Raw genomic sequence first — 27,433 nt, 5'->3', positions numbered from 1 at the left:
GGTCTGGTGAGATTAACTCCTGCCTTGTTTGAGATGCTTAAATTAAAACATCAAAAAAGGTCAAAGGGGAACATGCCAGGGGACCTGTAATTTAATTCTCATTACTCTAAAATAAACTACTTTTTTCTAACCTGCTCCATTTCACTTAGGTACTCAAGTCAACTGTATAGTCCGAACAAAGATGGAATTGTCCAAATAGATCATGATTCCAAAGGATAATACATTGAAAAATTTATTTTCAATTTATTGAAAAATTCCTGACACTTATAGAAACCACAGACTCACAGAAGATTATACACTAAAGATGTAGGGTTAAAAATGCATAAAAACACAAAGGTTGCAAAAACTATATTATTTCAGCAATTTAATGCCAATAAATATTTTAAAACGTAAAGAGCAATCCATCATTGCTTGCATCTTTCAAGCCATCTTGTAAGCAAAGAATTGCAATGACATTTATTGGTAAAAGATGGAAAAATTCACAAAACGGGAGGGGTATCATAATCATACTCAATTGCCCTAAATAAAATCAGGCTGAATTAATCAGAAGTCCAGAAGAATTGGGAACCTACAAACGTTGATAAAGCTGAAATAACTATTAGTTAAATGTGGAACAGCAGACAACCCACGAGACAATGGCCCATCTGCTCACACTTCCAAACAGAGAAATAGTACCCCTAAAAAACAGTACCCCTAAAAATGAAGACAAGTGGAGACAGAACTCTGGAATAAGTAGAACACAATGATGAGTAGTGGATAGTAGGAATTATAAATGGTTCCTAACAAAAAGAATGAAAGATTACTGTACAACTCCTTAAGAAAAATGATAAATCTCTATCTACCCTTAAGGCAGACAGGTAAAAGATAAGTTAAAATTTGCTATACAATTCCAATGACATTACAGTGAATATAAAAACAGAAATGGATCTAGTCATTTCAGTTCCAGAAAATACCCTAAAGTAGCAATGTTCTTTGATCTGGTTCAACAAATAATATCTTCAAATGCTTCTTTAACCCAGTTACTCCAATTAGGAGCTAACCAGGTTTTCAGACACAGTTAAGTCCTTACTGGTTCTTGGAAACTGTGGCTTTAAGTGAAACAATGTAAAACAAAATTGATTTTAGCATCGGCTAATTTACATAAACAAGAGTTAAGTTCCTACAGGACATTTCTGGTCACAAAAACATCACCAAACTTCTAAGACCCAAAACACTTCTAAAATTAACACTGAAATAAATGTGAGCCATATATACATTTAAGAAAGATTAACAGAAACAAGATAATTATTTACCCAATTATTCCAATTCAGGGTTGCAGTGACCCGAGCCGATCCAGCAGCTGAGGGTACAAGGTGGGAATCGTCCATGAACAGGACACTATTTAATGGCAGGGCGCACTCACACAAACACCTACATTCACTGCAATGGGGACAATGTAGACATACTAATTCACCTAACGTGCACACCTTTGGGATATGGGAGGAAACTAGAGTAGCCAGAGAAAACCCAAGCAGACATGGGGAGAATATGCAAACTCCACACTGGCAGTGGCCTAAGCTGGGAATGTTTTTTCTCATCAACGTTATAAGGAAATGGCATTGAACGAAATGAGGTTGTTTGAGGACCTGCTGTATTTGTCTGTATTTGTATTGGAGGAGGAAACAGGTGAAGTGCTTGCATTCCTTTTTCCTGTTTTAAAACAGCAGTTAGCCCTCAACTTTCAACATTTGTCTCAATCTCAAATGAGTCAAATTTAGCTAAATAAAACTCACCACTAAGCAAAATAAAGGAGAGAAAAAAAAAACAAAACCCTAGAACAGAAAAATGAAAATGGATAAAACCTTACTCTTTACTGATTCTAATGTACTTCATAAAGTACAGCGCTTAACTTCATCGCTAAAAAGGCTAAAATGAACTCTATTTCGATTTAGTCTGTCGGGGAAAAAACGTATTTAAACAAAATTCCTACACAAGAAAGCCATATGGAGACCCACAGAGAACACAGAACTCTGCTGATCTCAGTTCACAGCAGCAGGAGAGTCCTACTGTCACAAACACCCACAAGTAAAGTTCCATCTTACTGAGCCCTTACTATTCAGCCTTGATCTGGTTACTTCCAAACACCTCCCAACCTTCCATACATGGGACTGACGATGCAGAAGAGCTAGTTTGACATTTTTCCCATTGAAAATTTATTTTTGTCAGAGATTGATTTCCTAAATCTGGAGAAATTAGGGGTTGGAAATAGGAGAGGGGTTTGGCTCATGAAAACCTATTTATAGTCATGCAATAATGCAGGTACTGTTGCCTTTAAAGCACAGACACTGACAGCAAGTCTTCCAGTCTCTCCAGTAAGACTTAAGTGACATGCTAGCAAGAGATGCAGTGTGGTCCCTCAACAGAGTTAACTAGAAATCTTAGGAATCAAAAAGAAAAGGAATAACATGTAGACTGAATTCCAGCTTACTACTTACCACTTGTAAGTTCACTGAAGTTGTGAAATTTCAGCCAAACAATTTCAAAAGTAGCATCTCCTTGATGAAAAGGAATCAAGGAACTTATGGATGTCACAATGACAAGAGTCTCTAAGGATATAACTGTAGTTTATGTATTTTAGGTGTGCCAAGTATGCTATTAACATATCTTCATTGTATCAGAAAATTATTTAAGAGTTCTTTCTGGTTCTGCTCTACATACACAAATCCTTCCATCCTGACAAATCTAGGCTGCTAATAGAGTACCTGGTTAATTTTTCTTATCATAGAATTCCCTATAAAATAGTAGCTGTCACATCTGTTTTCTCATTAGATGATTACTTGAAGAGTTAAGGCAATTAAAAGTTTTCTCATTGTCCCCAACTTCAACAAATAAAGTTGGCTTTTGAATATCTTCTTGCCATTTCCTCTAAAAGTTGTACAACATTCCTTAATCCTATTGAATCCCCATTCCCAAATTCATGCTTGTAATGGCATACTGTCCTTCAGGACATGGTAGCCTTTCAAGATACCCAGCTCCCCATAAGCTTACCCTGATAAAGTCCATTCACATTCATGTCAACTCAAACATTGTAAAGACTCCTGGCCTAAAATGCTCACTCCTGAAACACAGGAAAGATTGAAGACCACAGACATTTTAAGATTTAATTTTATTGACTACCCCAGAAAAAAGTCTACGGTAGTTGTCTCTTAGAAAAAAACTATTCTCTTTGAGTCAGTTATCCTAAAATAGCAATTTTAGACTACAAAGAATGCTAAATGTGGTAGATTTCCGGAAGTGGCTAGTTATGAATGATTCATCAGTAGAGCTAATAAACGAAATTATTTGAGTTACCACCTTATACAAGCATTATACTGGTTGTTTTTACAAACATTACATTGACTCCTCACACCAATCCTTCAAGGTAGAAATCATTATCTCAATTTTACTAATAAACTTGAGGCTCAGAGGCTAAAGTAACTTTCTCCAGACCATATTCTGGTAAGTAGTAGGTCTACATTTTAAACCAGTACTGACTAATACCAAAGTCCCTCAGTCAAGTTTTTTTTAAAAAAGTAATCCAAATATCAAATTCACACATGAAAATAGAATCAACTACAGGAGGAAAAAACTATCCCTAAAAAAAAAAAAAAAAAGAGAGAAACAAAAAACCTGTTGTATTTCATGTTTTGGAACATATTTCTCTCTCTCCACTGATCTCACAGGTGCTGTTTATGACAACAAACATGCACATCTGTAGGAGTGAACTGACAGACACAAAGCAGGACGGCCTGAACTCTCTTCCTATATTTAGATCCTTCAGCTCAGCTCTTAATTGCATAATTTAATCAGGACCCTCTAGAAGGGAAACACATCTATATTCATCACAGGCATCAAAGGAAACATCTTTACAAGTTATATCCTTTTACAAACCAACATATGGTCTCACGCCACTTTCCCAATTGTTGAACTCCTCCTCTGGGAAGAGCATGGAATTTTATTTCTTTTTATCACTTGAAAAAATCACTTCCCTCCTAATTCAGTAAAACTGGGTGGAGGCCACTTCCTCCACAGGTGAGAGAAATAAAACTTGTTGATCTGTCATTGTCAGGAATTTTAAAGTTAACTATTTATTTTACATATTTTCAAAATGGAAACAAAAGGCAGACAAAACCCAGAATGAGAAATTGGGGCACATTCTCCATGCTTTCAAATAAAACCTCTACCTATTTTTTTGTCATTTTAAGATGGTTTCTAAATTAGAAAACAAGTGTCTTTAACTTGAATAGGTTTGAACTGCAGCTTTCCACTTAGTAGCTGTACTTTGAAGAAAACAACTCTGAGCCTCAATTTGCTTTTCCACAAAATTGTGATACCATCACCCAATCCAACAGTTTATGCAGATTAAACATAAATATGAAAGGCTTACTTCAAAATTATAACATGCTGAAAAACAAAGTGATTTATTAACAAAGCAAGTTCACGAATAAAGCTAATTTTAATATTTTGCATATCCAAAAAAATGAAGTTTACAGTCTAGTTTTTGTCTGTTTAATGAAGCTCTAACTTCACACAAAAAGAGAAAAACTGATAACCACTACAGTCACACAATTCACTCAATAAACAGCTATCACAAGCCAGGCACTAATCTAAGCACTAGAAACACAGCACTGAAAGAGACACAAAGTTTTTCAAAGTCTGTGCCTGTGCCTTGGTGGGGCCTACATTCTGGTGGTCAAGGAAAGCCTCATTGCGAATGTGATATCTGAACAGCCCCCTGAAAAGGAATTATCTGGGGAAGTGCATTCCAAGCAGAGAGAAGGGCAATTGCAAAAGCCATTTAAGCCATTTGGCAAGGATGATCCTGAGATGTTCAAGGAATGGCAAGGAGTCCTCACCAAGGCTGGAATGGAGTAAGTGAGGGGACAGAAATGAGAGATGAGGCCAGAGAGGTCACAGGGGAAGGTATGTGCGGGACCCGCAGAGACTTAAGAGCTTTTGATCCAAATTGAGATGGAAACACTGGGAGATCTGAGCAGAGGAGAGCCATCATCCAACTTACAGTTTAATAGAATTACTACGGCTTGCTGGGTTGAGAACATATTGAAAGATGCAGGGATGGAAGTAGGGAGTGGTGGGTAGGGAGACCATTTAGGAAGTTATGCCAATTGTTAAGGTACAAGATGATACAGATTTCAACCAGCGTGGCACAAGTCATCAGCTTCTGGATATATTCTCAAAGCACAGATGTGAACAAATAATACTTTACTGCTTATATAAATAAAGAAAATAATTAACTGTAAGGTTGGAGAATTGTTTAATTTTTAGAAGTACAAAATCCCATATTATGGGGACTATGAGACTGAGTGAGATTTTTTTTTCTTTTTTTATGGAATCTTTCTACCCAGAGATTGAGTATCTGAGATAGGACCAAAGACAAGGCCACTGGAGGAAAAATAGTCCAAGAATTATGGACTAAATGTCCATAATTCCTGTACAGGAATACAGGTTGAGTATCTCCCTTATCTAAAATGCTTGGGACCAGATGGTGTTTCAGATTCCAGATATTTTTGAAGGTTGGAATATTCTGAATATACATAATGGACATCTTGGGGATGGGACCCAAGTCTAAACATAAAATTCATGTATGTTTCATCTCTACCTTATACACATAGGCTGAAGAGTAATTTTTCTTTTTTTCTTGAGACATGGTCTTGCTCTGTCGCCCAGGCTGGAGTGCAGTGGCATGGCTCACTGCAGCCTACACCTCCCAGGTTCAAGAGATCCTCCCACCTCAGCCTACTGATTAGCTGAGACTACGGGCAAGTGCCATCTCGCCTGGCTAATTTTTGGATTTTTATTAGTGACAGGGTTTTGCCACATTGCCCAAGCTGGTCTCAAACTTCTGGGCTAAATGATCCACTGCTTCAGCCTCCCAAAGGGTTGCGATTACTGGCATGAGACACCATGTGTGGCCAATTTTATATAATAATTTTAATAATTTTGTGCACAAAAAAAGTTTTGACTATGACCTGTCACATGAAGTCAGGCGCAGAATTTTCCACTTGTAATGCCATATCAGTCCTCAAAAAGTTTTGGATCTTGGAGCATTCTGAATTTTCGGATTAGGGTTGGTCAACCTATAGTATAAAGGGAATAACAACTAGGAGTTAAATCTTGTAGGAATTAGGGTGAACGATATGGGCAGTGGGGCAGAAAATGACTAACAAGGAAGGGTAATGAGTGGTATAATTTTACGTGATAGTCGAAGTTGGGTGTTTTTTATAGAGGATGGTAGAAGAATGGTCTGAAGGCGGCAATAAGAGGTAAGAGGTTTATGGGAGAAACTAGCCACGGCTTGAGAGAGCCACAGGGGAAATAGCTCCCTCAGATGAGCACACACAAAGATCTATGTTCAAGTATATTTATGTTCTAAATAACCCAGGTGCCTAACAATAATGGAATGATTAAATAAATTACGGTACATTCGACTATGATGTAACTGTTAACAAAATAAGAAAAAACAGATAGACTTTCATGTACAATACTACCATGAAAAGAAAACCATACCACAGCTGTTCAGTAAGAAGTGGTAAAAAAGACCTATAGTATGGTCTCTTTCTAAAAACACAAGTAGAAACAAAAACTGTCTATGTATATACATGAGCATTTTTAAAGGCCTGGAAAAAAATAAACGAAACTGAACAAGTAGTTACCTTTAGGAGAGAGCTGGGTACAAGGGAGTGCAGGAGAGCCAACTACTTTTACTTTTAACTAATTGCTGCTTTCAAATTTAAAACCCCAATAATAAAAATAAATAAAAACTGACAGTAGGTAAGAGAGTTATTTCTACATGGCTCTAGAAGACAGCATTATGACCAACAGGTGGCAAGATATATCCTCTCATAAAGGAAAAAATTAATTGAAAGTGTATCTGCATAGGATTTTCAGAGAAATGTACTCTGGTAAAATACATCACCCTATTCTGGGTTAATATGATATGGATAGGAATGGAATGTTCTCTTTTATTAAGGATTCAGGCACATAATCAAAAAATTCCATTTCACAAAATGGCATATTATAGCAAAAAAGTAAGTTTCCCTCCCATTTTAGACCCTTACTCCCCTTTCTATTAATTATTCACATCAAATTTTTCAATGCATGAATTTCTTACTAAATAAAAATGTTCAATGTTATTCAAATATCTTCACGAGCAATTTGGTCCTGTACTTTTTCCACTACAGAAATCTGTTATTTGAAAGAATAACTTCTAAAAATAAAAGTTTATCTAACCACTGAAACAAACATTGACATCGGCCAGATTTCACTCTCCTTTATATGACAATCAATGACAGACTTTTTCAATCTGCCAAACTGGACTGAATTGCAAACATTCACTTGGCCACCTCAGAGGAGAAACTGAACAAACAGCAGCAACCCCCTCTTCCAGAATGTGAGAGCTCCCTCCACCTAAGAGCTAAAAGAAGCATATGCAAAGTTTTTCACTGGTTTTAGAGAAATAATGCTTTAGATATATGCAAGCATCACCTATAGAATTAGGTGAGACCTGTACCCATGAATCTAGTCCTTTCTACCTCTGATTACTTGTTCAGTAGTCTTATCTGCCAACTTCCCCAAAGTAACTTATTTACCAATTACAATGGAAACACCTAAGACAGTATTCTCAGAAGACTTCAGAACCCAAGTTCTCCTCCTTTACATGCTCAGCTACTAAGAAGGCTTTCATTTCCATCAATCCAGCATTTAACTGAACAAATTTTTAAGCCCTTATCACCAACATAAACGTGCAGTAGAAAGAAAACGAGTTATAACACAGTTCCCATCACCATCAAGCTTATGGTAATGAAGTGTGTATGGGAGAGATGGGAGAACTGTATCATATGGCAGACAGTGATAACAGTCACAGGACTGCGTGTTCAGGCTCTTCATCCGAGGAGAAACATACATGCAGACAGAGCGGCCTACAGTCTGTGCTACAATGACATCTTCCACGCATGCTGAGCTCTGTGTTACTTATCCTACAATGGAAATCCAAATGGTCCAAATATCAACCAGCTGTTTCAGTGGGTGTGAAAAATGGAACGGATAATCCAAAGCAGCCTTACTAGTAATTAACTATTGCTTTGACAATGTATTATGATTCAACAAAGAAAGTTTTTAAGCATTTATATTTTGCTTACACTATTAATAAAGCTACAATATGCCCTGAGAACACAGTAAATTCTAGAGAAATGCCTCTGTAAGATTCAAAAATTGCTATGGAAAATCTGTAAATGGATGACAGTTACCTCTAGTGTTTCAGTATATTACAAAAACATAAAGACAAACATTTTATGTCATATAAATCACTCTTTCTCTTGGAATTCAGAGTACAGGCAAAAAAACAGACTTTTACAGAACACCTGAAACATATTAGTTTGAAAACTCAAGAAACTTTTATCACTATCACCACCAACTTCAAAGGGAGAAAGTGGTAGGTGGTTTTATGGGAAACACTGTAAAAAAGTGCATCCATGGTCTCCATCAAATTTCAACAGAAGTATAGTCATCCCTCAGTATACCTGGGGCACTGGTTCCCAGACCCCACCACCCAATGCCAAAATCCTTGCATACAGGTCTCAGTGGGCCCTGTGGAACTCGTGCATAAACAAAAAGCTGGCCCTCTGCATATTCAGGTTTCACATTCTGCAAATACTGTATTTCCTATCCACTTTTGGTTGAGAAAAAAATGAGTATAAGTGGACTCATGTGGTTCAAGCCCCTGTTGGTCAAGGGTCAACTATATTCAAAAACAACCCAAAATCATCCTTATATCATCCTCATCACCACAACCACCACCATAATGAATCAACACGTACTGTTTTGAGCACTTTAAATTTTAATTAAATAGCTCTCTTAATCCTTACACGAGTCCTACAAAATAAGTACTATTTTATAGATGACAAAACTGAGGCACAAAAAAAGTTAAGGAACCTGCCAAGGTAACCTCTCTACTGCTTCTCCTCAGTAGCCCCCTCCTTGGTCTGATGCATAAGGCAGAATAACAGGCAAGGATTTGCTTATAGTTAAAAAAAATTCCCTCCATCTCCTATCCCTTTCTAATTTATTCTTGTTTTTGCTATTGCTTTCCTTCTTGATATCTTCCCACTTACCCAGAACATGAAAAAAAACAAGAGTTTTATCAGGGCAGCAGTGACAAAATTAAACTCACTTTAATCTAAAGAGCTTAGAATAAGACATTATAAGTTATCATTCAACAAGACATCAGAAAATTGGCACCATTAGCTCTTGTATATGTTCAAATCTTAATCCTTTTCTCATGATGAATTTGTGGAACATTAAAATTAAACTCCTTTTAAGAAATTCATTTTCTTGACCCAGGTGCAGTGGCTCACACCTGTAATCCCAGCACTTTGGCAGGCCAAGGTGGAAAGATTGCTTGAGGCTGGGAGTTTGAGATCAGCCTGGGCAACATAGCCTTTATTTAAAAAAAAAAAAAAAAAAAAAAAAAAAAGTCAGGCACTGTGGTGCATGCCTGTAGTCCAAGCTGCTTGGGAGGCTGAGGCAGGAAGATCACTTGGGCCCAAGAGTTCAAAGTTACAGTAAGCTGTGATCACACCACTAGACTCCAGCCTCCAGCCTGGGTAACAAAGCAAGACCCTGTCTAGTTAAAAAAAAAAAAAAAGGGAAATTAATTTTCTTTACACTCCCACTGATTATTTTAAGATCCTCTATTGAAAACAAAAAACAAAAACAAAAATTGCTAGCTCTCTTTATCTTGAGGTTAATAGTTTTCCAATCAAGTAGATGTAAAGAAAATTTAAAGGAATCTTTCAGGTATATTTTAACATAGATAAGATACTAAGATATTAATTTCAACACCTAATACACAGTTGTAAGTCACAATGCTACTTATAGATAATGGCAAAAATAGTGCTCTGCACTCTGCAGGAAGTGGGGGTAAGGAAAGTGGGAAGACAAACCACACAAACTGTGTGCTGGTGTGGCAGAAATGGTCATGACACTACCACTTCAGTTATCCCATCTGTCTCCCGATCCCCTTTTTTATCCTCTATTTCAGGGTTTCTCAACTTTAGCATTACAGGATGTTTGGTTGCATCCCTGGCCTCTACCCACTAGAAGCTATTTGCAACCCTCCAGCCTCTCCCTCCAATTTGTGACAACCAAAAATTTTTCTGACATAGCCAGATGAGCCACAGCTCTATTGCCACTTTTCCCCTCCTTTTCTCTTTGCAGTCTAAGCACCTCAGGCCTTAATAGCTTCCTATAACTCAATTCTAGACTTCAGGATTCACAGAACTGCTGATTCTTCCACAAAGGGAAAAGGGAGAGATGTCAAACACACATACCCTTTCTATCTCTGTTCTCCTCAATGAAAAAAAGGGGAAGCAAAGCAATCAATCCTCAGAACTTAACTGGTACGTCTGAGCACCCACAACCAGCATCACACAGTACTGAGTGCTACAAAGTATAAAAGATGTGGTTCATAACCACAATGAACTCACAACATACCATATTTCCTGACATATTTCTAAAAACAACAAAATGAAAAAATTCATTCATCAAGTACCTAGTGTGTGTCAGCCCAACCATTCTTAATATTGCTGGATATTAACAATATTAATATTTTTAAGAGCTTCCTTACCATAACCCTTCGATAGGATGGGCCCAGGCATTTTTGCTGCAGTAGTTGTTCATATGATTTTGATGAGTAGACAAGGGAGAACCACTGCGCTAGGCACTGTGCTAACACAAAGATCATAAAGACACTGGCCATACCCTCAAGGAACTCCAGTCTAAAGAGTTAATAAGGTAACTGTAATAAAAGGTATGACAACAGATGCTAGACTAGACGAGCAGGTTTGTATTGTTCCTCAAAGTTAGAAGATCCTCAGTGCAGGTCCTATACTTACAGTCCCTTATCCCAACTTTATCAAGCTGTCTAAGAGATACACTATGAATGTAAGCATAAATAGACATACGGACACTCAAAACCTTGCTGAAAGAATTAACTGGGGCTGGGCACGGTGGCTCACGCCTGCAATCCCAGCACTTTGGGAGGGTGAGGCAGGTGGATCACAAGGTCAGGAGTTTGAGACCAGCCTGGCCAACATGGTGAAACCCCATCTCTACTAAAAACACAAAAACCAGCTGGATTTGGTGGTGGGCACCTGTAATCCCAGCTACTCAGGAAGCCAAGGCAGGAGAATCGCTATAGTTTGGGAGGCGGAGGTTGCAGTGAGCTGAGATCGCACCACTGCACTCTAGCCTGGGTGACGGCGAGACTCCGTCTCAAAAAAAGAAAAAAGAATAAACTAAGGTAGAAGTGAGCCAGAGGCAAAAGCTCTACCAAACGCATCAGACTTTTCCCCCCAATCCCTTGATTTTGAAGTGAAACAGCTTCAAATGTATAATCTCCTCTTACCAATTAGATTGCTTCTTCAGGGCAGAAAATGACTTACACTTTTATCTATCCCACCCAAAACATAGTCCAGTGCTGGATGCATAGCAGGAATGCATAAAATACTTGCTGAATTAATTAATATCAGCTTAACAAAAAAGCAGAACTCCACAGTGAGGATACACTCCTTTTAAAGGAGCCTTTTCTAGAATACAGAACATCTCAGCCCACACAAATTGACAAAACTCTTCAGCAAATATGCTACAAATAAATGTAAATAAACGCTATAAATACAGTTTTTGTGCCAACATTTAAATGATAATCTAGTTAATTTTGTTCACAGTTAACAGAAAAACATTTAAAACTAATCATTCCCTCAAGCTTGAATAAACTAAATAGAAGTCCTGAGCACACAAACATAAACACATGAAAAATAAAGACGTTGTTATTAACTATGTTGGACTGCAAAGCCAGCAATGGGCAAAAAGCAAAACAGGAAGCTGTTATAGATGAGATGGCAAGCTATACACAACCAGCTGTATAATTTCTACAGCAATATTCACTGCATCATTATTCTCTTTCATTAAAAACTACTGTCTCTGATAAAATTAAGACAGATTTTCCTAGCATTTCTCCTCCCTCTACCACTTAGCTCAAAGAGTTTAAGTGACAAGTCTCACCAATGCGTATCACTTCAGGGCCCGTATTCCCAGTCACGCCTCACTCAGAAACGACTTACGGATGGGCAGGGGATGCTGGTGGGCCAAGCTGTGAGCCTTAAGGTGAGATTTAAAAGCCTTTTTTATCCAACTTTAAAATGTTTGCAGGTCATTTAAAAGAAAGGAGATGATAAGAGAAGACACAGACAAATTCTTATTCTGTCTAGGGCAAGGTAAGAACCCACTTAAGATGGAATGTAATTCAGTTAGGTAAGGATCCTACCAATAACCAGCAGACTCATTCCTTTATGGGCAGCATATGAATAGCCTTTTAAACCTGTGGTACTGTAAAATACATATTTGGGCTTCAACCTTGTTTCTGGCATACAACGCCTAAAATCCTTGGAGACTCCAAAGTGATGTCTTTTTGTATGCTAATGATTGACTGCTGGCTGGCAGCCCCTAACTAGCTTTAGGATGGTGGCAGGATTAGAGGATTGGGACTTTCAGCCCCACCCTCCAACCTCAAGGGAGTGGGCAAGGGGCTGAAGGTTAAGTTGATCACCAGTGGCCAATGGTATAATCAATCACGCCTATAAAATGAAGCCCCATAAAATACCAGGAGGACAAGGTTCAGAGAGTTTCTGGACAGTTGAACACGTAGAGGTTCCTGAAGCGTGGCACGCCCAGGTTAGGCATGGAAGCTCCATGCCCCTTCCTCCATACCTTGCCCTATGCATCTCTTCATCTGTATCCTTTTTAATATCCTTTATAATAAATTAGTAAATGTAAGTTTCCCCGAACTCTGTGAGCCATTCTAGCAAATTAATTGAATCCAAATAGCGGGGTCATAGGAGCCCCAACTTGAAGCTGGTCAGCCAGAAGTTCCAGAGTCCTGGACTTATGTCGGAAGTGGGTGGGACTGAACCCTCAATCTGTGGGATCTGAGGCTATCTCCAGGTAGTGTCAAAATTGAATTGGAAGACACCCAGCCAGTGTTTGGTGTGTAGGGAAAAACCCACGCACATTTAGTCACAAAAGTATTTTGTGTTGACTGTTGTAATGTGAGAGCAGAGGGAAAAACAGTTTGAGTTTTCTACTGACAGAAAACCCATGACCACTATTATCCTTTAAAAAAAATTTGGAAAATTAAACACTGACGCCTAACTTTTAAGTTTTTTAAAAAACATTATAAGGTTTTACTACAAGGGGAACTTTTCTCACTTTATTTAATACCTCATCAACTCGTCCATCTCAATAATCAAAACCACACTCCAAGATAATCACTGCGTCTCACATCAATGAGTAAATGCCACTATAAAATCTAATACTGCAATTCAGGTAGGAGAGAAAGAGGCCTATTTCAATATGCTCTAGGAAGCACTGGTGTCTTCAAGGTTCATCATCTACGCCAGGTGACTGAGAAACTGTGTATAACTGATAGCCCCTCACAGTGTAATAAGGAAACTCCTGGACGAAAACCATGTCATGGAGGGAAGCAGGGTGCTTGCCTCTTACAACTCCACTTTATATATATCTTGTACCTCCCTGAAACTCCAGATTCTCTTAGAAGGCTGGGAAATTCGGACTTCTTTTCCTTAAATGAGAAAAGCCCAGTTTTCTCAGACTGATACTTCCTAGTATACAAAGAATGACAAAATACAGGAAAAAGGAAGACATCATCCCCATTTCAATCAAGAGTCTGATCGAGGACATAACCAAAACATTTTATGTTCATTAGTAGTTTGTATTTCTTTTTTCCTTTTTCTTGAGATAGTCTCGCTCTGCTGCCCAGACTGGAGTGCAGTGACACAATCATAACTCACTGTAGCCTTGAACTGCTGGGTTTAAGTGATCCTTTTGCCTCAGCCTCCAGAGTAGCTGTGATTACAGGCGCAGAACCTTCCTGTCAGCAGTTGGCATCTCATTTGTTTGTGAAATGCTTGTTCAGGTCCATTACCAATTTTTCTATTGGGGTGGTGCTTCCTATTGACACAAGTCTTTCTTACAAAGAACAGTATTTGTTGCAAATCTCTTTATCTGTCTTTCAGGTTTTGTTTTTGAGTATGTTTGGTCACATAATAAATGCTATCAAATCTATAAAAAGTTTCCTTTATTGTTTCTGCCTTTGGAGTCACATTTAGAAGGGCTCCGTGGCTGGCTATTAATAACCCTCTCCCCAATGGCATAAATCAATCTCCCCTTTCCTTCTAAAGCTATGACAAGAATCCACTGCAGAATCTTTCTGCATTGAGCATGTACTGGTTTAATGAAAAAGAAATGTTTTTAACCATAATGAATGCTGTAAGAAAAGCCATAGAAAAATTCAGAATACTTATTTTTTAAAGTTCTAATCAACTTAAATAACCTTTAAAATCATTAAAGGGACTCTTCTGTTAGTTCAATTTCTATACTTTTCTTAGAAACCTTTGTCTAGAATTGTTAGGGAAATGCTCTATCTACAAATTCCCAAACTTGATATTTCACTACCTCATTACCAGGATTCTCATTGCTTACCTCTTCTCAATTCATTTAGTTCATCAGGCTCCTTATAAAACAAGTTAAGTGTTGGGGCTTAGTCTTACACCCAGGAAATCTGACTCCAGAGCCTTATCTCTGAACCCATTTGCTATCCCTAAGCCTACCAGGCCACAAAGTGATACCAAAAAGTAACAACCTAGTCTCCTATATAACAGCCTCACCACACATCACCCCAGGCTTCCCCCCAGTTGTTTAGAATTTGACTTCTCTACAGATTGCCCGGCACACTACCTCCGGTGGTTCTTCTTCCCTTACCATGTGCTGATCTTCCTCCTCACCATCCCAGTGAAAGGACTTACCTCCAACAATACAGGAAAATCAGCAAAAGTGGGCAGGAGCTCTGCCACATGCTTCCTTCTCACTCGGACCCCATTCTGTTTCTTTCTCAGACAACTCTCCCTCCTTACCATGGTCAATATTTTGTTATTTGTGCTCCGGACGGCTAACTCCATCACCTTCAATTGCTCTCTGTCCACTGACTTCTTCCCCTCAACCTTCAAATATGAAGAGGTCTCATCTATCTTAAAATGCAAGTCACTTAAGGCAGTATAAGACTCTATTTCTCGCTTCTTAATGTATTCAGTCTTCTCTGAAACTGCATTCACGTGATTATCTGACTTCTCCTTTACCCTGAACTGTACATTTTCCCCTCCAAACCTACTTCTAGAATCTCTCTTCCAGTGGCTTCCTGGTTTCCCCACTCCTCCAACCCCATGCCTTTCTTTCAGTTTCTTCTTTGGTCTAGGTCAAACAGCCTCTCAGACAGTCTACTTCAAATTAGTCTCTTCCTTCTATTAATTCCTAACCGTGGGCTCCAACAAAGATTCAGTCCACCAGTTCTTTCTCTCTCTGTGGTTCTCTCAGAATACCCAGTAGATGACTGCAGAGAGTCTAACGTAAAGCTTTCAAGTCCTCCCAAACCTTATCTCTGACTTGCCTGTAGCATACTCTGACTTAGATACCACACCTTAAATTTAACACATCAAGTCCAATTTATCATTTGCACAATTTTTATTCCTTCTACAACCAGCTCTTCCCTATTCTTAAGTAACACCTTTATTAGTTTTCCAGCCACCAAGGTTAGAAACTTAAGGATATATCTCCGACATCTCTTTCTCATTACTTTATAGCCATGTAGTCACCAAGCCTTCATTTTCCTTTTTTTTTAATCCTTCTCTTTCCATGTTTACCTTTATCAGAGATTTATCATCTCATACATAACTCAATAGCTTTCTTATTGATCTCCTGGCACTGGGCTCTATTCCTCCAGTGTAAACTGCATGTTCAAACACTTTCAGTGACTTCCCAATGTTTCCTTATTCTTGCAGTTTAAGGCCCTAAAATTCTCACTGGAACTCAACTTTTCTGAAAATCCCCTCCACACCACCATACTAGACTCCATGAAGAACACCCACTGAGGTCAGGCAGGGCTGCTCACTACCTCTGGATCCATGCTATTTGATATGATAACCACATGTGGCTACTGAAACATAAATTAATTTATTAAAAAATGCTGTTCCATGTGTGGCTACAGCTACTGTATTAGCACGGATGTGGAACATTTCCATCACTGCAGAAATTCTATTGGACAGTGCTGCTCTACAGATACTCAACACTCATGCTTACCTCCCAGGTTTTCCGTGCCATTACTCTGCCTATAATGTCCCTCTTCCTTCTACCTATGCAAACTCAGGCCACAGTGGTCCTGATGTGAGCTGTCTGTACAATTTACTCCTATACTACCTTGTAACAGTTCTTATAATGTTGCTGCATTTAATTTTTCATTTTTATGTATCCTCTAGTTATTGAGCCTCAGAACTAATAAATATTCAAGGAATAAATGAAGCACATACTTATTATAATACTGCAGCAAAATTATCAAATAAGGGCCCATTTACTATCCCTCCTTCATTAAAAAGATACGCTTCTTTTCAATCTAAACAAGCAAAAAATCGTGCATTTAGTTAACTGAATAATGATTCAATTTAATGCCTAATTATAACAGCTGACAGACAGTCTCCCCCCACTTTTCTTGCAGTGTTTGAACCTAAAAGAAGAAAAGCTATAAAGGTCTGGAATACATCTACTTTGCATAAGCACACCACAAAGAAACCACAAAAAAAAAGACAGGGGAGGATAATAAATGAATAGTTTGAGTAACTATACCCTAACAATCTCAGATTGTAGAGCAAAATATCCACAGTACAGCAGCCCTACAATTAAGGGGAAACTACAAATAAAGTATTAAAACTTACATATAAAAATATATTCTGAATAAACAGGAGACCCCTCTCTCCTCCTCTTCCCAAACAGGACCTAGTGAATATTCATTTACATCCTGAACTCAAAAGCATATACATGCATAATTAACAATTGTATGTTCTTCCTTCAGATCCAGGCTTATTGCCTCAAAAAAAAAATTGTTAAGAAAACAATCTATACTGCAAACCTAAGGGGTGTATATATATGCTCCTTTTTCAAACACTAAAAACAGAGAAGAGATCTGGGAGAATCACCAGGTAAGGACTTCCTCACATCTTAGAGGATTTAATGCTTTATTTTCAAGAAAGAGTCTTCTCTAAAGTTCAGATTTTAGCTTATAACAAAAATTATAAAGATGCTAAACTGTTCAAATACTGTAGTTCCCAGTATTTACTAAAACTCTGATGTCACTGGAGTGAAAATGCTTATGAAACTTTTGGCTTTTCTTTTCTGAAAGACAGTTTCCTTTATGCAAATAAATGTTCTAGAGAAGTCGCTCATTTCTGCAAGTCAGCCCGCAATAGCTATAGACATTACTGTTTTGCATATAGGACTAGCCCTGCACCTCTAAAACTGACACTGTCTTAATAACGCACACCAAGATGAGTATTTTAATTTAGATTTTAAGCAATTACATTAATACTATTTGGCTCTGCCTTTTTCTTTTTAAAGGTGGCTACACCGGAGTGATGAAAATGCGTCACGTATTTTTGCTACAAATCAGATGACAGATCAACAGCTTAGACTGAATATCTGTATTACCAGATAATAGCAGGAAAGGAAAATAAAGGGTCAAGAGGTTTCAGGTTGGGGCAAAGAGGAGATGCCCCTATTTGTAATAAAAGTACATTCTAAAATCTTGGTACCAGAGAGTAAAACCACATATAGAAGTAGCAGAACATTTCATCAACCTCAAAGACATGCTATGACTTAAAACCGATTTTCTCCATTTTTTTATATTTAAATTATCCTTTTTCTCCTCAGACCTGTCCAACTCTCTCCCTAGGACTCCCTTGCTCCCTAGTATCCCCTAAATACCCCAAACTTTAGCTTTTGCTTAGGAATGTGATATGTTTTTGAGAGTCAAGAGGAGACTCGTATATTTTGCTAGATATCAGAGTTACTTGCTTTCATTCGAACTTTGTACAATCTTGGATTTCCCGTTTTCTAATAAGGTCCCGTTGATTAAATTAGATATAGGGCTTTTCTTTTCCATCTCCAGAATGAAAAAGAATCAATGTTAATATGTAGAAAATAAGCATTTCTCACTGTTTGTCAGATTTGATTCCTACTAAGCTCAAACAATGTTAGGTATAAAAAGTTGCTACAATGCCAAAAAATTCTCTCCTCCTTTCCCTAAATTACGTTGGATATGCTCACACCAAAGCCTCAGAAATATAGTGACCGTGGTGGGGGGGGGGGGTGGGGTGGGGGGAAGGACACTTAATGCTAAGAGGAATCCAGGTCCTGGCTTTCCCTTTTTCCAGTCACTAGACAGGTAACTTTGGATGTCAGTTACCTTCTCTGGACTTCAGATTGTTCACCTTGATATGAACCAACCAGATTAGAAAATCTTTAAAGCAACTTTTAATACTAAATATCTCTATTCTCTGTAAAAGAAATTACAAACCTTAATGTTTATGAAAGCACTTGGCAGGGCAGTCCCATGGACCTACCTCACCCCAAAGACCATGAGATTTGGAGAGTTAAGTGTATACATTAACTCACCATGGCATATAAGCATTTTGGGATAGGAAGGTGGTAATAAGAAGATACAAGATCCATAGTTTCATCAGATTCTTAAACAGCCCTGACCTTGTAAAACATTTATAAAAATAGATGCTAAATGTTTTTTTAAAAATCCCCAAAGAATTAGCAATTACTATTCACACAGTGTTTAACAGCTCAGGAAAGACAGACTAATTTTGATAAGACAGACAAACTGAATTACTACAACTTTCCTCCTAACTTAATATCAGTTTGTGATTATGTAAGAAAATGCAAGAAGAAAGTGACAAGAATTATGCAGAAAAGCAGAGAGAAAACTAATTTGGCTTTGAAATCCATTACTTTCAAGTCAGATTTACTCTTCAAATTATATGTTGCTTAGATAAGCCATTATTTTTCCTTTCTTAAACACTTACAAAAGGACGACAGAAGATAGCCCAGAAAGGCACAACAGAAGGTAAATTTATTTAAAGACCTAAAAAAACACAAGCCAAGTCATGTCTATACTGGCATACCAAAGCACAGCAGAACGACGACGATTTGGGTCTTCTGAATGAAAAACTAAAAACATAGTTAAGATGGAGTTTCTAGAGTTTGACTGCCTCGATCATATTCCAGGTAAGATTAGAAATCATAATCGTTCACTACACAGCCTGAAGCAAGATTCTTTACTCTTCTCACTTGTTACCTCTACTAATGAGTTTGTGGGGTCAAAGATGGAAAGACATATATAAACTAATCTTATCACTAACTAGCTGGTTTTTTAAAAATAAAACACCGTTTGGGAGGGACAGTTGAAGCTACTGGATAAAAGGAGTTTGACTTTTCTGTAGATATTATTATTATTAGTGTCATCAATTCTAATTTGGTTTAGAGCCTTAGAGAGGAGAAATAATTGTAGCTAACCTTTTTTTTCTGAATGTTTACGTATGTATGCCAGGCATCGTTTATAATACCCATATCTCATTTAAGCCTCAAAACTTCCATAAGTACTGTTGTTGTCACATATTACAGGTAAAGAAACTGAGGCCAGAATGATTCAGAATCTTGCAGCACTGGCTAACAGAACCTTCTGTGATGATGGAACTATTCTATACACACACTGTCCAGTATGGCAGCCACTAGCCACAAGCAGCTACTAAGTGCTTGAAATGTAGCTGGTGCTGAGAAAGTGAATTTTTATTTAAACGTAAACAGCTATACGTAGCAGAGTGCAGTGGCTCACGCCTGTAACTCCAACACTTTGGGAGGCCGAGGCGGGAGAACAGCTTGAGCCCAGGAGTTCGAGACCAGCCTGGGCAACATGACGAAACCCTGTCTCTACAAGAAATACAAAAACAAATTAGTCAGGCAGACATGGTGGCAGTGTCTGCAGTCTCAGCAACTTGGGAGGCTGAAGTGGGAGGATTGCCTGGGCCTGGGAGGTTGAGGCTGCAGTGAGCCATGATCGTGCCACTGCACTCCAGCCTGGGTGACAGAGCGAGACCCTGTCTCAAAAAAACAGAATAAAATTAAATTTCAAAAAAGCTACATGTGACTATGGCTACCTTAGTGGATAGCAGAGCCCTAGAAAATCAATCCATAAGCTAAATAAGGATTGTCAGAAATTTAAGCAAAACAAGGATCTTCTTTTCCTGAATTTTTGTATGTTCAATTCAAATATTTTTGTTTCTGGTATAGGCCTGGTAAGTTAGACTAGTTAAAGAAACATGTCAGTTGATACATCAATACAGTGCAAATTCAGTAGTAATAAAAGGATCATAGTTACGTATGCGGTCCTCTGATATTTTAGAAGGTCCGTAAGGCCAAGTTAAATTCAAACTCACATGAAGCATTCAGTACACATATCAGAGCTGCAAAGGTCCTTATCAGCATCCCTAAAGCATCTGTTCTGCCTCTACCAAATGAAAAGCTACTTATACAATTCAGACTGAATATCTCTGCATTTATCTTAAATTTCTCTCTAGAAATTCATAGTTCTGTAAGCCTTTTCCTTCTTTCAGGCACACTGGTGTTCCTGGCCATCTCAGCCCTTCCACTATAAACAGAACCCATGTACCACCCATATCTGAAGTATAACGCCAGACTCCTGCTTAGCTACCCCTGTAATATGGTTTAATTATGATGACTGAACTAATAGGCTGACATCATAGACTTTTACAGGCTGACCCCATGTCATCCTGATGTATCATTTTGCACCAGTTCAGTGCTGTAAATCAATTTAAGATCTCAAGCAGGTTGAAAAGGCTGGTAATGATGCTTTCTCTGCCGTCTCTGGAGACTCTACATTATACCCAACTTACATTATTTATAAAGCCTCAGTGATGCCTCCATTAGCCTTGTAAGATTACACAAATGAGATCTTTTATACACACACACACTTGGCCTTGATTATGTAAGCTACTGCAGCTTAAACATGCTTGTCTAATTATACCCAAGTTACTTCTTTTTCCAATCCACTAAGTTATTAGATTTTATCTTTAACCCAGAATTGCTAGAAATCAAAATTACAAAGTGAAATTTAGTTTTAACTAATAAATGTAATAAACGTAGTTGAGAAAATGTGACTTACTTCCTCTTAATGCCTTAATGAACTTAGTAGAAATAAAATTAAATTCCAAGAAGTGTAAGAGGTCAATGTCTCTAATTGCCTAAAAACTGTCATTTCTCTAAAACACAAAGGTCATCAGCTCTTCAAGGATATGAAATCAAAGGATACTGCAAGGGGTAAAATGTATTTGGTTACATACCTATGGTTGTAGGGGTCAAAACTAAATCAAGGACAAATCCTTACCCTCAGAGGAAACCTGATCCTGCCTGGATCCTCTAGAGGCTCTGGCATCACCCATCTCCAGAAAAATCATCTCTCACGACCCTAGTTACACTTTCCTAAGAACTGCAGTATTACACCAATGATACACCACCTGCACAGAAATATCAAATAACTGCAAATAGGAAAGAGAGTGGGAGAGGGCAGAACAAACACTTTAATCAGTACAGCATATTTAGATCTGGCACCTACATCAGAATAACACTGATGCAACAATATTTACACCAATTGAAAATGCTGGGGCAGTGAACACTTCTGCCCCGATTCTTCTTTAATACAGCTCACCCACCTTCAGTACAATTTAAAGTAATTACAAACAAGATGAAAAATCAACATGGGCAGGGAACAGTTGTCTCATTGTGTTACCGAGGTGTGGGCAAGTTATCCACAACAGATAATTAGACCCAGAGATGTTCTGAAATAAAGGCATTCTGAGATTTAGCCGCTGAGAGTTGCAGCAACAGGAAGACATAACAGAAATCATGCAACTTCTTTATCATTCCACGTACTTTGAAACTTCAGATACAATGGAAAGAAAAGAGGGGGGAGGGCAGAGAAAAAGGGCAGTTGTCTCAGCACTCACGAAAACGATGCTTTCTCAGGAGATAGTTGAGAGTGGCCTCAATTTTCAGAAGTAACGCGCCTTTACTGGTTATCTTGCACCGTGTATTTAAAAATTGCATGCGCTTCAAAATAAACAAAAGCTCAGCTACTGTACTTGTGAGATCTGGCAGGCATTTGTTCCTCCTCCCCTCCTAAAGCACATCAAGGAAACGTTCTCCCTTTAAAGCCTTCATACAGCTTCAGCAACTAGAAAAACAAGCCCACGTCTCTCTCTCACGCCCACCACCCCCACCTTCCTACAGAAACAACCCCGAGAAACACTAACAAAGACAGGGAGCAGAGTAAAGGAACAGTTGTTCAACCGCGAACTCACAAATACACATGCAGTGAGGCAATCGACTCCGGTAAAGGGAAAGGAATGAGACACCAGGAGACGCAGCGGGTGTAGGCGGAAGAGGGGGAAAAAATTACGCGCCGCCGCCAAACCTTTGAATAAATTAGGGGGGATTTCGGTGCGAACTTTCCTTGACCTCGACCCCAAAGAGGCTCGCTAGGGCCGAGAAGGAAACCCGTGCGGGATGTGGAGGGGCCCGGGCCGCCGGCGTCCCCCGCCCGCGAGACCCGCTCCACCGGGCGCCTTGGAGGGCAGCGCCGGCGGTCGTCCTCCAGCTCCCGCAGGAGTCGTCCCGCCGGCGCGGGGGACACAATGGGTCCGCGGGCTGCGCGAACTGGCCTCGGCCCGGCTGCCGCACGGGAGAGATGTGAGAAGCGCGCGGAGGGGGAGCGCGGACGGGGAGGTCCCAGCGCGGTCGGGACCGAGGGCCGAGGCTTGGGGGCCCGGAAACTGGGCTTCCCACGGCCTACGACCCAACAAAGACACCAGGGGAGCCCGGCGGGCTGGGCACGAGGAGAAGACGCGGTAGCAGGTTCGCTCCTCAGAGCGGCAGGGAGGCGCCATCATGGGGGGTGGGGGGTTCGCGGCCCGCCCCGCGCAGAAAAAGCCCCCTCCCCGCCGCCGCCCGCGCCCCCAGCCCAGCACGACCGCGGTGGCCCCACGCGTGCAGAGGCGACGGCGGCGGCGCTGGAAAGCCTGGGGCGCCGAGGGGAGGGCGGCGACGCGGCATGAAGGGAAAGTTGGGTTTGGGTCTGTTTCGTTTTACCGGGTTAGCGGCGCGCCAGTCCGCGCTGGCGCACGAGTGGCCGGGCGAGCGGGGTCCCGCGGCCCGGGTCTGGCCGGCCGGGCGCTGCGCCGCGCTCCGCTCCCAGGGTCCCTCCCCGAGCCTCGGCCCGGGTTGAGCCGCTCGGCCTCTCCTTTCTCCGCCCGCCCGCCTGCTCTCTCCTGGAGCCTGGATTGATCTGGTCGCGCTGGCGTCAGGGAGTCGGAGCCGCCCAGCCTCCACTCCTCGGCTGCCAATACCCGGCGCACTCGCCTGCCCGCCCGCCCGCTCGCTCACACGCTCACCCGCTCACCCGCGCGCCGCCGCCGCTGCCGCGCGACCAGGGATCCTCTCCAAATTCCCGGCCCGACCGGCTTGAGCGCAGCACGGCCGGGGCCCGAGGACGGCGCGGGGGAGCGGCCGGAGCCACCCCCTTCTACCCGCAGCCCCACGTCCCGTTTATTCCTGGAGAAAAAACAGTGTCGCGGCGTTCAGGCTTTCCTAACCCTGCCTTTTTAGTCCCGGTGGAGCGGACTTGGTCCATTATCTGCAAGTGAATTTCGATACTCCATGTTTTTATTTTCTGAAATGTTCATTAATGCTTCCACCGCGCCCACCGAATCGTTCTATAAACGTGGAGTGCATGTTGACAGTTATCTTTGGAGACGCGCCCTTTTATTTCTAGTTTTCGTTGTCCCTCACGCACTCTGCAATAATTTGCACGCCCCAGAAGTTGTACGTACCCAGAATTGGATAGCCTAGTAACTACTACTGCACGTGCTTATACAAACCCTGAGTCGACAGATGCGTTTTATGTCAACTCAGGATCCAGTGATTCGAGTAGATAACCTTGTTGCTCTAAATGATATGCCACAAGGAGATACTGCTTTAAAACTCCACATTTTTGGTCCAATTTCTACAGTCTTTTAGATGCCAACTCCTTCGCACTTAACTCTTACCTACCTGATCTGCATAGACACTGAAAATATCTTCTAAGAGTCAACTTTTCTCTTGGCTAACTCTTGAAACTGCATAAAATCTTGGATAATTACTATAATGTTGAGTTACAGTTAGACAAGAATGATTTTTTTTTTTTTGAGGAATAAATTGCACATGAAGCAAAAAAAAAAAAAAAAAAAAAAAAAAAAAATTCACTCCCAGCAGTCAGAAGATGCCATCTAATTAAATTCCTTTTTCCCTTAACCTATTTGAGCACTTACTGGTCAATTCGTGGGCCTCATATTATTTTCCCTAAAAGCAGCGTTTGACGCAGTTGATCATCCTTTGCTCCTTAGAACAACAGGAAAGTGAACCTTGTTAAATGCCACTCAGATCAGGCCACTCCCCTATTGAAAACCCTCCCTTGATAAATAGTATAAAGTATCCCATACAAGAGAACATTATTCAGCCATAAAAAGAAATGAAGTACTGATACTGATGCATGCTACATGGATAACCTTTCAAAACATGTAAAGTGGAAGAAGACAGACCACCCATTGTTTTCTTCCACATATGTGAAATGCTCAGAGTAGGCAAGGCTATGGAGACAGAAAGTAGTTTGGTGGTTTGCATAGGGTTGGGGAAATGAGGAACCTGAGGAGTGACTGCTAAAGGTTATGGGGTGACAAAATTGTTCTAAAACTAGTTTCTGGTGATGGTTGCGCAACTCTGTGGATATATCAAAAACCTTTAAATTGTACACTTTAAATGGGTAATCATTTGGAATTTCACCTCAAGCTATTAAAAAAAAGCATGACAATGAAATGCAGTATATGACCTTGATTGGATCCTGAATGGGGAGGGGAGCTATAAACTGTCATTTTAAAGCCGTTAATTTTTTTAAAAATCTATAGATGGCATTTATTTATTTAATTTTGAGACGGAGTCTCGCTCAGTCACCCAGGCTGGAGTGCTGTGGCGCAATCTCGGCTCACTGCAACCTCTGCCTCCGGGGTTCAAGCAATTCTCCTGCCTCAGTATCTCGAGTAACTAGGACTACAGATACCAACCACCATGCCCATCTAAGTTTTGTATTTTTAGTAGAGACAGGGTTTCACCATTTTGGCCAGGCTGGTCTCGAACTCCTGGCCTCAAGTGATCTGCCCATCTCAGCCTCCCAAAGTTCTGGGATTTCAGGCGTGACCCACTGCGCCCAGCCTAGATGGCCTTTCTTAGTGCAGTCCTAGTAGTCTTAAATAACTATTAATATTATTATGTATGCAATAAAATTTGATTTTGCCCATTATGCAAGTTACTTCTTTAAATGATAATAAAAATTTGGATATTCTTTTTAAAAGGACATTGATGAGACCATTGTAAAAGCCTAAATATGGCCAGTATATTAATAGCATTGTATTAAATTTTTAAAAAATCCTCCCTTGGGTCCTCGTTTCGCTCAGAATAAAAGTTCCTCTAATAAGCACAAGACTCTATATAATCTTTCCTTCCCCCTCCTTTACCACTCTGACCTGCACTTCTACTCTTCCCTTTGCTCACTTCCCCAAGTCACATTGACATTCTCAGTCTTCTGGAACAATCTGGGCACATTCTCACCTCAGTATTTATGTGCTAGCTATTCCCTCCCTTTCTAAGCTCATTTTGTATTGCTATAATAGAATACCACTGATAGAGTTTGGCTATGTGTCCCCACCCAAATCTCATCTTGAATTGTAGCTTCCATAACCTCCATGTGTCATAGAAGGGACCTGGTGGGAGGTAATGGAATCATGGGGGTGGGTTCTTCTTATGCTGTTCTCATGATAGTGAATAAGTCTTGCAAGAATCTGATGGTATTACAAAGGGCAGTTTCCCTGCACACGCCCTCTTGCCTGCCACCATGTAAGATGTGCCTTTGCTGCTCTTTCACCTTCTGCCATGATGGTGAGGCTTCCCCAGCCAAGTGAAACTGTGAGTCCATTAAACTTTTTTTTTTTTTTGGAAACAGAATCTCACTCTGTCACCTAGGCTGGAGTGCAGTGATGCAACCTTGGCTCACTGCAACCTCTACCTCCAAGGTTCAAGCAATTCTCCTGCCTTGGCCTCCTGAGTAGCTAGGAGTACAGGCATGCACCACCACACCTGGCTAATCTTTTTTTGTATTTTTTAGTAGAGACAGGGTTTTGCCATTTTAGCCAGGCTGGTCTCAAACTCCTGAGCTCAGGTGATCCACCTGCCTTGGCCTCCCAAAGTGCTGGGATTACAGGTGTGAGCCACCATGCCCAGCCCTAAACCACGTTTTCTTTATAAATTACCCAGTCTCGTGTATTTCTTCATAGCAATATGAAAATGGACTAATACAACCACCACTAATACAAACTATTGTGTAGTTTATACACAATAGAAGTTAATTTAGCTCATGGCTCTGGGGGCTGGGAAATCCAAAATCAAGAGGCTGCATCTGGTGAGGGCCTTCTTCTTTCATCACAACATAGCAAAAGGCATCACATAGCAAGAGAGAGAACATGAGAAGGAGGGTAGGAAAGGGCCAAACTCATGCTTGTATCAGTAATCCACTCCTAAAATACCAAACCGCACTCCCGTAGTGCCATTAATCTATTCATGAGGACAGATCCCTGTTAAAAGAAAAACTTTTACGCAAATTGAATTTAACAGAGTTTAATTGAGCAAAGAGCAATTTGAGAACTGAGCAGCCCCCAGAACCAGAATCATTTCAGAGCAACTTTGGGGCTGCCACAGGGTCAGATGATATTTATGGGCAGAGAAGGAAAAGAGACAGAAAATGGAGTGAGGTACAGAAAAAAACTGGATTGGTTAGAGCTAAATTTTTGCCTTATTTTAACACAGTTTGAACAGTTGGCTGCCTGTGATTGACCAAAACTCTGTGGTTGGTACAAGAGGTGGTTATAATCTGTTTGCATATCCAATTAGGTTACAGTTTGCTGTGTCCAGAGAAACCTTTAGGCTTAACTTAAAATATGTATGGGCCGGGCGTGGTAGCTCACGCCTGTAATGCCAGCACTTTGGGAGGCCAAGGTGGGCGGATCACCTGCGGTCAAGAGTTTGAGACCAGCCTGACCAACATGGAGAAACCCCGTCTCTACTAAAAATACAAAATTAGTTGGACGTGGTGGCGCATGCCTGTAATCCCAGCTTCTCAGGAGGCTGAGGCAGGAGAATCAGTTGAACCCGGGAAGTGGAGTCTGCAGTGAGCTGAGATTGTGCCATTTTACTCCAGCCTGAGCAACAAGAGCAAAACTCTATCACAAAAAAAAAAAATATATATATATATATATATATATGGAGGCAGCTTTAG

The 27,433-nt window shown here is 40.2% G+C and overlaps 1 protein-coding gene across 6 annotated transcripts in view; it reads right to left on the bottom strand.

Moving 5' to 3' along the window:
• SMAD1 (SMAD family member 1) overlaps nucleotides 1-23,569 on the bottom strand; it is an 82,008-nt gene extending 58,439 nt beyond the window's left edge. Inside the window, exon 1 of one of the 6 annotated variants that reach the window (XM_073017656.1) lies at nucleotides 23,466-23,569. The gene's annotated coding sequence lies outside the window, so the exon portion shown is untranslated. Of the gene's footprint in view, nucleotides 1-1,292; nucleotides 1,311-6,008; nucleotides 6,054-22,022; nucleotides 22,879-23,163; nucleotides 23,270-23,465 lie in introns of those variants that run through there. The other 5 variants (XM_007999902.3, XM_037992613.2, XM_007999904.3 and 2 more) reach the window with 5 other exon arrangements.
• Between the last annotated feature and the right edge of the window lie 3,864 nt (nucleotides 23,570-27,433).

Source organism: Chlorocebus sabaeus, chromosome 7 (genome assembly GCF_047675955.1).
Source record: "Chlorocebus sabaeus isolate Y175 chromosome 7, mChlSab1.0.hap1, whole genome shotgun sequence".
Classification (NCBI taxonomy): domain Eukaryota; kingdom Metazoa; phylum Chordata; class Mammalia; order Primates; family Cercopithecidae; genus Chlorocebus; species Chlorocebus sabaeus.
Note: the sequence above shows the minus strand (reverse complement) of the source record. Positions and strands in the feature narration are given on the sequence as shown.